This window comes from Panthera tigris, chromosome A2 (genome assembly GCF_018350195.1).
Source record: "Panthera tigris isolate Pti1 chromosome A2, P.tigris_Pti1_mat1.1, whole genome shotgun sequence".
Taxonomy (NCBI): Eukaryota; Metazoa; Chordata; class Mammalia; order Carnivora; family Felidae; genus Panthera; species Panthera tigris.
Window position 1 is genome coordinate 11,073,095 of NC_056661.1, and position 13,338 is coordinate 11,086,432.

General features: G+C 39.2%; 1 pseudogene; it reads right to left on the reverse strand.

Annotated features, from left to right (window-relative positions):
* Nucleotides 1–8,910: 8,910 nt before the first annotated feature.
* Nucleotides 8,911–9,140, reverse strand: LOC102948738 (annotated as a pseudogene).
* Between the last annotated feature and the right edge of the window lie 4,198 nt (nucleotides 9,141–13,338).

Consider the following 13,338-nt stretch of genomic DNA (forward strand, 5'->3'; position numbering starts at 1 on the left):
CACATCTTTGTCTTGTTCCTGACATTAGGGGGAAAGATCTCAGTTTTTCCCCATTGAGTATGATGCTGGCTGTGAGTTTTTCACTTATGGCATTTATTATGTTCAGGTATGTTCCCTCTTTATTGAGAGTTTTTGTCATGAATGAATGCTGAATTTTGTCAAATGCTTTTTCTGCATCTATTGATATGATCATATGTTTTTTATCCTTCATTTTGTTTATGTAGTATATGATATTGATTTTCAAATATTGAAACATCCTTGCATCTCTGAAATAAATGCCACCTGATCAAGGTCAATGATTATTATAATATATTGTTGTATGTGGTTTGCTAGTATTTTCGTGAGGATTTTTGCATCAATCTTCATCAGGGATAGTGGCCTATAGTTTTCTTTTTTTGTGGGGTCTCTGGTTCTGGTAGCAGGGTAATGCTGGCCTTATAGAATGGATTTGGAAGCCTTCCCTCTTCTTCTATACTTTGGAAGAGTTGGAGGAGAATAGATATTAACTCTTTAAATGTCTGGTAGAATACACCTGTAAATCATCCATCTGGTCCTGAACTTTTAGTTTTGAGTAGTTTTCTGATTACCAATTCCATTAAAAAAATTTTTTTAATGTTTTATTTATTTATGAGACAGAGAGAGACAGAGCATGAACGGGGGAGGGTCAGAGAGAGAGGGAGACACAGAATCTGAAACAGGCTCCAGGCTCTGAGCTGTCAGCACAGAGCCCGACACGGGGCTTGAAAATCACAGACCGTGAGATCATGACCTGAGCCCAAGTCAGACGCTTAACTGACTGAGCCAACCAGGCGCCCCTTTTTAAAAATTTTTTTTTAATGTTTTATTTCTAATCCCATTTTTTATTGACAATTGGTCTGTTCAGATTTTCTATTTCTTCCCAGTTCCATTTTGGAAGATTGTATGTTTCTAGGACTTTATCCATTTCTTCTAGGTTGTCCACTTTGTTGGCATACAATTTTTCGTAATATTCTCTTACCATTTTCTGCATTTCTGTAGTGTCGATTGTTACTTCTGTTCTTTTGTTTCTGATTTTACTAATTGGGTCCTTTCTCTTTTTTCATGATGAATGTGGCTCAAGGTTTGTCAATTTTGTTTATCGTTTCAAAGGAACAGCTCTTGGTTTCACTGGTATTTTTCCATTACATTTTTTAGTCTCTGTATCATTTATTTCTGCCCTGATCTTTATTATTTCCTTTCTTTTGCTCACATTCGACTTTGTTTAGTCTTCAGGAAAGAATATTTTGAATACAAAATAGTACCTGATAGTAATTTAGAGCAGGCATATCAAACATGAATGACCTTAACTTCATTTCATTGGTCCTGTATCCATACAGACACTGTTTTCTTTCTAGTTCTTTCTAATTAGAGGACAGACCTTCCATCCTGGTTCGATGTGAATCAGCTACTAATGTTCTAGATCCTCCCATCAGCCATGCTCCACTAGACTTTTTTCCTTTTAACCCTATCACTGAGGTGTAATTATATACAATAAACTGCACCCATTTAAAGTTTACAGTTGGACCCTTGTGGTGAGCACAACATAAAGAGTCGTCTGTCAAATCACTATGTTGTACACTTGAAACTATCAATGACACTTCAATAAAATTTTTTAAAATAAATTGCAGAGTTTGCTCAATTAAAGGAGTCATAAATATTTAGAAGCATATTGTGAATGATTCCATTTATATGTAATTCCAGAAAGTGCACAATAAGCTTTAACTACTTTGTTCTGTAACTTATTAAAATTTTTAATGTTTATTTATTTTTGAGACAGAGGGAGACAGAGTGCGAGTGGGGGGAGGGGCAGAGAGAGAGGGAGACACAGAATCTGAAACAGGCTCCAGGCTCTGAGCTGTCAGCACAGAGTCCAATGCGGGGCTCGAACCCACGAAGTGTGAAATCGTGACCTGAGCTGAAGCCGGACGCTTAACAGACTGAGCCACCCAGGTGCCCCTGTTCTGTAACTTATTAAAATTTAATTTTCTTGAGTCTCAGTTTTCTTATTTCTGAAGGTAATGCAGGATAACAAAACTAATTTCAGAGGAATATTGTGGGGAATGAACAAATGTGTGGTAATATTTTGATTCCTAAGAAAATGTTCAAGGAGTATGGTGTGTGTGTGTGTGTGTGTTTATACACATTTTTCTTTCAAGTAAACATTGTGGGGAATAAACAAATGTGTGGTAGTATTATTTCAATTCCTAAGAAAATGTTCAAGGGGTATGGTGTGTGTGTGTGTGTGTGTGCGTGTATGTTTATACACATTTTTCTTTCAAGTAAACATATGTGCATACACACAGACTCATTATTAGGCAATATTTCATGTCAAAAATAAACTGGAGAGAAAGTGGGAGAGGATAAAAATGATAAGAATGAAAACTTGGATTAACATGAAAGTAAAAGCATATAAAGATTTGGACATAAAAATTTAAGATAGAACAAGTGACCTTAATATTTCAGGTTTTGTCCCTCAGTGCCTGCACGTCAGTATGGCTCATAGCTTGGGAGATTTTCTCTACCAGCTGTTGGGGTTGAGCAACTCCAAAGTGACTTTAGATTTCTTAATCTACATAAACTGATATTTCGACACCAAATGTCCTTATCTGAGAGAATATGAATGAATAATATCCAAGGCTGAATTTCATTTCCCTTGAAGAGAGTGTTATTGGATAACTATCTGGAATAGATATTTATTGTGGTTGAGACAAATTCCATGCCGCTGGCTTAGAACAAATAAATTTATGTTCTGATAGTTCTGGAAGTCAGAAGTCTGAAGTAGGTCTCCCTGGGCTAAAATCACGCTGCAGAGAAGAGTTCATTCTGGAGGTCTGGGGAATGAAAGCCACCTTTATTCCCCGGTTCATGGTCCCTCCCTTTATCTGCAAAGCCAGCAACATAGCATCTCAAAATTTCTCTGTGATTCCTACTCTTCTGTCTCTGTCTTCCATATCTGGAGGTACTTTGTGATCTATTGAGCCCACCTGGATAATCAGAACAAGTTTATCTTCAGGTCAGCTGGCTAACAATGTTAATACCATTTGTCACCCTAATTCTCCCTTGCCGTGACACAAGATATATTCGAAAAGTCTGGAGATTATGATGTGGAAATATTTGGGGGACATTATTCTGCCTACTAAAAGTCTTTTTCAGGGGTATATTTGGGGTCAGCTCAGGGTCCCTCAGATTAAAGAATCAAACACAGACTTTATTTCGGACTCTAGGGTGAGTCCTTAGACTTTTCTTTCAAAACCATACATGAAGAGGATCACATGCCTCATTTATTAAAATTACTTCAAAACTATAAATGGTAAAGTAAACCCTCAATTCAATGAATTCACTATCAACTCAAGGCGAAGGTGAAGTGCAAGCTGGTTAGACCTCTGGAAGGCAGGCAAGTTCATGAGCGTGAGTAATACAAAACTGGACTCACCTGACTTCTAATCTAAACTCCCAGGAACAGAGTGTCAGCAGGAAATTTTTCCTTTCTGTGCACTCCAGTGGTCCATGGAGAAATCATGTGCTCCAAGGTGGGAGTAACAATGGCAACAGCGTCTAATGAGCAGACATAAGGAGCTGGAAATGTCTCCTTCACTGCAAAACCATAGTATATGAAACCTTGGAATGGCCAGGACATGATTGTTGCTTTGGGGCTCCCAAGTCTGGGGGAGGAGGGACCAATGTTTCACTCCTTCCTGCTGTCCTGTCTGGGAAAAGAGTTTCGGTCTCCGTGATCAATCATGCAGGGAGGAAGTCAGACCTCCAAGTGGAGACTTTCATCTTCTAGACCCCAACCAGATGAGTCTGAGAGCTCAGCAGATATTTCAAGCAAGGTTCTGAGAGATTGGAACCTGAGAGCTTTCACCTGAGGTTACCTGAGACTAGGTAGACACATTTATAATTAATTTACATAGTATGTTCAAAAGAGAAGCGTCCATTGGACTCAGCAATACAGGGATCATTGTTGACAATGAGTGGTGGGAACGGAAGTCCAGTTGGATGAGACTGAGGAAGGAATAGAGGGGCATAAAGTGGTTCCAGTGAAATTAGAACATGTCCAAGGAGTTTTGCAGCCAAGGAGAGTAGGAAAACAGAGTGTTAGGCTTGGAGGCATGTGCCCTGAGCTTTTTAAGGAATGGTGGTTTTGAGCACGCTCTGTATTTATAGAAAGACCCAGAGCCATAGAGGTAGCTGTTTCCTTGTAACAGCACTTCTTGAGACACACACTTCTTGGCATCATCTTTCACGGTGAGTATTCACATAAAAATGTGTGTTTAATTTGCAAAAGAGTGTATGCTAACTAGCTTTACTGCGTAATACTTCATTACCAAGTTGTATAGAAACTAGGAAGATATTTGTTCAACATAGAAGAAAAAACTCAGCCAATCTCTTCATCAGTGATAATCATCCACTTACTAATGAGAAGGAACCATTGTAAGCCTTTTACATACACTGACTAACGCTGTCTACCACCCTAGGAGGATGGACACTGCTCTCCCCACTCTTTGAGTAAGGATATTCACATTTGGAATGGATTCATTGTCTTTCCCAAGTTCAAATAGCTTAATAGGATAGATCTGACCTTCGAAGCCTGGTTTTCTGATTCCAAATGCTTTGCATTTAAAATCATTCAGAAAAACCTTTTATTATTGCAGCTTGAAAAATCCCCTTCTGTTGTTGTACAGTGTATATTTTCTGTTGTCAATTGCAGGTTTATTCCCTTAGCACATTTTCTAGAGAGACATGCGATCAGTAAAAGATCCTGACATCATAAAAAATACCCCTCCTTTCTTGTTTAGGTACATTTTTTCCCAGCTATCTTAATTATTGTGGGCATCAAATGGATGTAACTGGGGCTGGAATGCTGCCAGAACCAGGGAAGCTTTCCTTTCATCACAGTCTCTCAGGGACAATTGGAGCTTATTAGATCTTTTTTCCCCTGTTCCATTTCTTTCCTGTCTGTGTTTTTGGAACTGCTTTTTTATGTTTCTTTAAATACAGGACACAAGGGGCACCTGAGTTGCTCAGTCTGTTAAGCACTCAGTGCTTGGTTTCAACTCAGGTCATGATTTCCCAATTTGGGGGTTCAAGCCCCGTGTCGGGCTCTGTGCTGCCAGCACAGAGGATTCTCTCTCTCCCTCCCTCTCTCTCTCTCTCTGTCCCTTAAATAAGTATACTTTAAAGAAAATACAGGACACAAGATGATCATATTAAAAGGGCTCCCATGTTTACATGTCCATTGGAGGCATACTCAACAAAATTTAAGTACTATTTACACATTCTCTAGGATAAAGGTAATCTGATGTTGACAGCTTGCCTTGTACCATTTCTTTCAAAAGTATGGTGGTTGAGGGCGGGAAAAGCCTGATAGCAATCAGTGCCGGGATGCCATAATGCACTCAGTGTGTGTGTGTGTGTGTGTGTGTGTGTGTGTGTGTGTGCATGTGTGTGCATGTCTGTGTTGTAGGGTATGAGTTGTCCTCAGGGCAATGAATTGTACCTGAGTTCATATACTCCAATATGTGACCCTTAAATGCCAGGATGTCAACCAACAGATGGAAATAAGAAAGGGAATATCTCTATTCACAGAATATCTTGGGAAAAATTAATAAAATGCAAAGAACCATGGGAAGGAAGGACTCCCTGTGTCTTGAAGTTTCTGTCCATTTATTAACTGGATTATTTTGGGGGGTGTTGAGTTTGATAAGTTCTTTACAGATTTTGGATACTAACTCTTTGTCAGATAGGTCTTCTGCTAATATCTTCTCCCATTCCGTAGGTTGCACTACTAGGTATTTGCCCAAAGGATAAAAAAATACTAATTCAGAGGGATACATGCACAAGGATGTTATAGCAATATTATCTCAAATAGCCAACCTAGGGAAATAGCCCAAGTGTCAATCGATTGGTGAATGGGTGAAGCAGAGTTTACACACACACACACACACACACACACACACACACACACACACTCGGCCATCAAAAAGAATGAAATCTTGCCATTTGCAATGATGTGGATGGAGCTAGAGAGTAGTATGCTCAGCAAAATAAGTCAGAGAAAGACAAAAACCGTAAAATTTCACTCATATGTGGAATTTAAGAAACAACAGAAAACAAGAAAAGGGAGAAAAATAACACAAATCAAGAAGCACACTCTAAACGATAGAGAACACACTGATGGTTACCAGAGGAGAGAAAGGTGGGGGGATGGGTAAAATAGGTGATGGGGATTAAGGGTTGCACCTGTTGTGATGAGCACCGGCTGTTTATGGAAATGTTGAATCACTATACTGTGTACCTGAAACTGATATTACACTGCATGTTAACTAACTGGAACTTAAATCAAAACTTTAAAAAATGAAAAATAAATAAATGGTAATACACGAGAAAAGCTCATTTGCTTGAAAAATACTCATGTTATTATTTTCTCTCCTAGTATTCAACTTCACCACATGGGACTCAGCAATGATACACACATTTCATTTTTTTCTTTGGGGGTTTTCAGAGGAACCAGAATTACAGCCCCTCATATTTGGGCTTTTCCTCTCCATGTACCTGATCACTGTGTTTGGCAACCTGCTCGTCCTCCTGGCTCTGACTTCCGCCTCCACACCCCCATGTACTTCTTCCTGGCCAACCTGTCCTTTGTAGACATCTGCTTCACCTGCACCACCGTCCTGAAGATGCTCTGGAACATCCAGACCCAGAGTAAGGTCATAACCTATGAGGACTTCATCACCCAGATGTACTTTTTCCTACTCTTCACGGGACTGGACAACTACATCCTGACCGTGATGGCCTATGACCGATTTTTGGCCATCTGTCACCCCCTCTGCACTACACGGGCATCATGAACCCCCGGCTCTGTGGGCTGCTGGCTCTGGTGTCCTGAATCATGAGTGTCCTGCATTCCTTATCACAAAGTTTAATGGTGCTGCAGCTGTACTTCTGCACACACATCACTTTTTCTGTAATTTAATCAGATGATCCAACTTGCCTGCTCTGGCACCTTTCTTAATGACACAGTGATGTATTTTTTAACCGTGTTGGTGGCTGGTGGTCCTCTTGCTGGGATCCTTTACTCTTATTCTAAGATTATTTCCTCCATACATAGAATCCCATCAGCTCAGGGTAAGTATAAAGCATTTTCCACCTGTGCGTCTCACCTCTTGGCTGTCTCCTTACTTTATTGTATGGTCCTGGGAGTATACTTTAGCTCTGCTGCTACCCAGAGTTCACGCTCAAGTGCAACAGCCTCAATGATCATTCCTATGCTGAACCCCGTCATCTACAGCATGAGGAACAAAGACATAAAGAAGGCTCTGATGAGATCCTTCGGGATGGCAAGTGTAAAAGGGACCATTGTCCTGCTAGTGAAGAAGTGCCCTTGATTGCAGGGCTCAAAGCCATGATTCTTTGAACATCATGAAATAGAATTTGTTGTTATGTATTTCCTGAAATTTCCATTTCTTAGAAATCAGCTTCTCTATACAATTTCAGAAAACTCAGTTTACTAAGCTGTCTGCTCTGTCCAATATATACACAAGTTTTTCCCTTTGTCCGTTTTCATGTGTTCCCACAATTCTTTCTGGCCTTGGGTCAGACATATTTGAAAATTTCCACATCTTTTTGTGGCACTTGGGTGGCTCAGTCAGTTGAGTGTCCAATTTCAGCTCAAGTCATGGTCTCATGGTTCATGAGTTTGAGCCCTACAGCAGGCTCACTGCTGTCAGCACAGAGACCACTTCGGATCCTCTGTTCCACTCTCTCTCTGTATCTCCCCCTCACCTGCTCTCTCTCTCTCAAAAAAATATAACTAAACCTTAAAAAAAGAAAATTTCCATATCTTTTATAGGACAGCTTTAATGATGTCTTAGAAATGTTTCTTCTCGGGGCGCCTGGGTGGCTCAGTCGGTTAAGCGTCCGACTTCAGCTCAGGTCACGATCTCGCGGTCGGTGAGTTTGAGCCCCGCGTCAGGCTCTGGGCTGATGGCTCAGAGCCTGGAGCGTGCTTCCAATTCTGTGTCTCCTTCTCTCTCTGCCCCTCTCCCGTTCATGCTCTGTCTCTGTCTCAAAAATAAATAAATGTTAAAAAAAAAATTTTTTTAAAAAAAGAAATGTTTCATCTCAAATAATATATATCACATGTATATATGACATATATCATACATATATAACAATTTCTTTTTTAATTTAATTTTAATTTGTTTTAATTCCAGTATCATTAACCTACAGTGTTACATTAGTAACACTTTATTTATTCATTCATCCACTTGAACATCTCGGTTGTTTCCATGTCTTGGCTATTGTAAATCATGTTGCAATGAAATGGGGGTGTGTATATCTTTTTGAATCTGTGTTTCTGTTTTCTTCAGATAAATGCTCAGAAGTTTCATTGTTCAATCATATGGTAGTTCAATTTTTAATTTTTCAAGGAACCTCCACACAGGTTCCCACAGTGAATGAACCAGTTTACATTCCCACCAACAGTACACGGGGGTTCCCTTTTCACCACATCCTCACCAACACATGTTGTTTTTGTCTTTTTGAAAGTAACCATTTTAATAATAGGCATGAAGAGATATCTCATTGCAGTGTTAATTTGTATTTCCCTGGGGGTTAGTGATGGCAAACATTTTTTCATGTATCTGTTAGCCATCTGTATGTCTTTGGTGGAAAAATGCTTATTCAGATCCTCTGCCCATGTATGAATCATATTGTTTGCTTTTCTTTTTATTTTTTTTCATTTCATTATTTTTCATTCATGAAAGCTGATTTGACATACATCCGCATAGAACCTTTTCTCTCATGTCTACAGCTCAACACACTGCTGAATCCAAAGGAGCTGGTGCCATTACTATGTGGAGTATATTGTATTAGTGTTTCAGTCGTTTATTCCGACCCATTTCTTCTTTTATACTCTAAAACATCTTCATTATGCTGTTTGGTCAGATAGATCCACAAGAAGCTGGAGGTGCCCAAGGTCAGCCCAACTTTCATCCAGTCGGGTCTGTCACGTGGCAGCTCCTGAATGTAGGACCTTGATGGCACTGAAGACCAGTTGGGAGTCTGGCCAGATCCAGAAGCTTGGAGAAGGGGTGCAACAATGAAGTCAGGGCCATCTTCCTGGGCTGGGGTCCTTTTCTGTCTTTGCTATTGAGTTTTTTATATACTTCGGGATATTTACCTCTTATGATATGTATGATTTGCAAATATTCTCTGCCACTCGAGAGGTTGCCTTTTCATTTTGTTGATGGTTTCCTTGCCATGCAGAAGATTTACTTTGATGTAGACCCTGCTTATTCTTGCTTTTGTCCTCTTGTTTTTGATTTCAGATCCCAAAATCATTGCCAAAATCAAAATGTTTTTTTCCCCAGGAGTTTTATGGCTTCAGGTCTTATGTTCAAGTCTTTAATCCACTTTGAGTTACTTTTTGCCTGTGGTGTAAGACAGTGGTCCAATTTTATTCTTTTGCGTGTGGCTCTCCAGTTTACCCAACACCATTTGCTGAAGAGACTGTTCTTACCTTACTGTATATGTTTGCCTCCTTTGTCATAAACTAATTAACCATATATACAATGGATTTGTTCCTGGGCTGTCGATTCTGTTGCATTGATCTGTGTGTTTTTTATGCCAATAACATGCCGTGTTGGTTACCATAGCTTTGTAACATAGTTTGATGCCTCCAGCTTTTCTCTTCTTTCTCAAGATTGCTTGGCTATTCGGTTCTTTTGTGGTTCCAGACATATAGTAGAAGTGCTTGTTCTATTTCTATTAAAAAAAAAAGTGCCATTGGAATTTTGACAGGGAGTGCTCTGAATCCACTGATTGCTTTGGGTATATGGACATTTCAACAGTATTCATTCTTCCAGTCAATGAGCATGGCCTATTTTTTCATTTATTTGTGACTTCATTTCTTTCAGCAATTGTCTTATAGTTTTCAGTATACAAGTGTTTCACTGCCTTGATTAACCTTGTTCTCAGGTATTTTATTCTTGTTTATGCAGTTGTAAATGAGATTGTTTTCTTCATTTTTCTTTCTGATAGTTTGTGATTAGTGTGGAGAAATGCAGCCAATTTTTATATATTGACGTTATAGCCTGCAGAATTCATTTTTCAGTTATAAGGGATTTTTTTCTTTTAAATAATCCATTGAAATGCAATGGCACACAATAAGCTAAACATATTTAAAATGCCATATAGCCGGTTACGCAACTGACTCTTGATTTCGGCTCGCATCACGATCTCACAATTGTGGGGTCAAGCCCCACACTGAGCTCTACACTGACAGCATGGAACATGCTTTGGATCCTCTCTATTTCTCTCTCTCTGCCCTTCCCCTGCTCTTGCACTCAATAAATAAATAAATAAATAAATAAATAAATAAATAAATTTTTAAAAAAATAGTAAAATGCAAAATATTCTGAATTAAAGGAATCATACAAAAACCGAGTTCATACTGCCTAAATCCATTTAAATGTAATTCAAGAAAGTGCACAAAAGCTTTAAAGCTTTGTTACATAATCGTAAACATTGTGATCCACCCGAAACCTCTGTTTTCTTAATTCTGATGGTGATGTGGGTTAATACGTCTAATTCAGGCAGCTGTGTTTAGGAATAAGTACAGTGTTTGGAAATACTGGGTGAGTCCAAGAAGTCTTTCATAAGTAGGGAGTGTATGTACGTGCACATATCTACGCATCTGTATATTATTTCATACAAATACACTCTTATCAATGTATGTATGACACAGACACAGGAATCCCATCTTCAAAGTTGAAAGGATATTTGGAGAGGATAGAAATCAAACCAATGAATGTTTGAATTAATATGGAGTTTTAAAAGTGTAGGAATTTAGACTCAAATACTTAAAGTATAATGGGTGAACTTAATTTTAGTAATAAATGACATTTTTGCTCTTCTTTTCAATGTTTACTTATTTACTTTGAGACACAGAAAGAGGGAGAGAAAGAGAAGGTGGATGGGGAATGGGGAGAGAGAGAGGGAGAGAGAATCCCAAGCAGGCTTCACACTGTCAAACCAGAGCCCAATGTGGGGCTGATCCCACAACCACGAGATCATGATATTAGCCAAAATCAAGAACCAGTTGCTTAACCGACTGAGGTACTGAAGCACCCCAGATTACCTTTTTTTATATCAATGCATAAAGGCCTCAAAACCAGAACTTATGTTTAAATCTAAAGTCACAGAGTGCCTGGTTGGCTCAGTTGGTAGAGCATGCAATTTTTTGGGGGGAAAGATATTATTTTTAAGTAATCTCTGCACCCAACATTGGGCTTAAACCCACAAACCTGAGATCAAGATTCCCACCCTCCATGGACCTAGCCAACCAAGAGCTGCACGCATGTGACACTTGATCTCAGGGTCATGAGTTCAATCCCTATGTTAGGCGTATTTATATAAAATAGATAGATAGATAGATAGATAGATAGATAGATAGATAGATAGATTGATAGATAATAGATAGATAGATAGATAGATAGATAGAGTCAATTTATATTTTATCAATGGGGAGTTCACTTTTTCCATTCCTTTTAAGAAATGGAGCAGAAGCTCCAAAATGACTTTATTTTTTTTCTTCCAGTTGAGGTTGGATTTCAACACAGAATGCCCTTACCAAGAGAAGAGAAATGAATTAACTGAGAGACTAAAATGCCTTTTCCTCCAAAACCATTTTATTGGATGAATTTCTATATTACATTGCTATTTCTGATTAACAGATTACCACACTAGAAGCTCAAAAGAAACACATTTTTGCTATTACTATTTAGAGGTCAGAAGCCTGAAGTCTCCATAGGCTAAAATCAAGATGTCTGCAGGGCCTGGTTCCTTCATGGATGCTCCAGGAGAGACCGTCTTCTTTCCTATTGTGGTTTCTAGGGACAACAAGCATCCTTTGGCTCATTGCCCTTTCTGCATCTTGAAAGCCAGCAATGTGGTGTCCTCACATCTCTCTCTGATCCAACTACTCTGCCTTCCTCTCCTACACTTGGAGGACCATGGTGATTACATTAGTGCCACCTGCACAATCTTGGCCAACCTTAGTTTAAGGTCAGCTCATTACCAGCCTTGTTCCACTTGCTACTTTAATCTCCCCCCCTTACTATAAAAATAAACACATTGAAAGTTTCTAGGGTTTAGAATGTGGACATCAGAAGGCTCTTATTCTGCCTACTGGAAAGCCCTTTACCAACAGTATTTTATTTCATGTCACTCAAAGGCCCTTATGTAAAAGAAACAAACACAGAATTTATCACAGCCCCTACAATGACTGGATATGCTTAGCATTCCAAAACTTATGCAAACACAATTTATTTTGTGAAGAAGACCTACGACCACCTGCACCTTGCTCTATCCCAGGACCACAACCTTGCTACTCAAAGAGTGGTCCATGGACCAGGACTTACAGTATCAACATCATTCAGGGGCTCGTTAGACACACCAAACTCCTGGCCCACCAGCACCTGCAATGTCATAATTTGCATTTAAACTAGAATTCTAGGTGATTCGTATGCACCTTGAAGTTGAAGAAGTGCTGGGCTAGAGTAGGTTTTCTCACATTTTCAATTTGGCCTTTGAGGCAGGATGATTATTTGTGTTGGGAGCTGTCCTGCTCACCACAGGTGTTTAGCAGCATCCCTCAGACATTGTCAAATACCCCAGGGGGAAAGACTCATCTCTGGGAGGGAACCACGGGCGCAGAGTTCGAAAACTGGGAACGTCTTGACAGGATCCAATGAACACCCATCTATTTCCACAATGATAACTTTGAGAAGATCACTAACTTCTTCAAGCCCCATTTCTCCATGGGGAATGGAGTTCACACTAGTACTTTCTTACAGAATATACTTTTATAAAAATCAGGCTATTCCTAGAGCTGCTGAACTCAGGTTATAGTGCATAAAAAGATGTAAATATATCTCTGACAATTAACAAACATTTTATAATGGCATTTTAAGTAATGCCTTTAAACTGGTGATGTAAATATGAAATCCCTAATTGTTTTGGCAAAACTATCATGAAGCCCACGAGTGTAGTGCCCCAGGTTTTATATCAAAGGAGCAAACCTCACATCTTTGTTGAAAAAGAGAAAAGTTACTTTCCAAAGATATTAGGGGCTATGTCTTTAACCCAAGTCAATGCTTTGAAGAGTCCAAGGGACCTAGTCAAAACTGATTTCTCAGTCTTAAACAGGAGAAAACGTTCATTCAGGATTGAGATAACATGCTGGGAGTTTAGATCTCTGAAAGACAGAAGTAATAGAAAAAGAGTAAGAAAAATGGACTTCAGCTGCCTTAT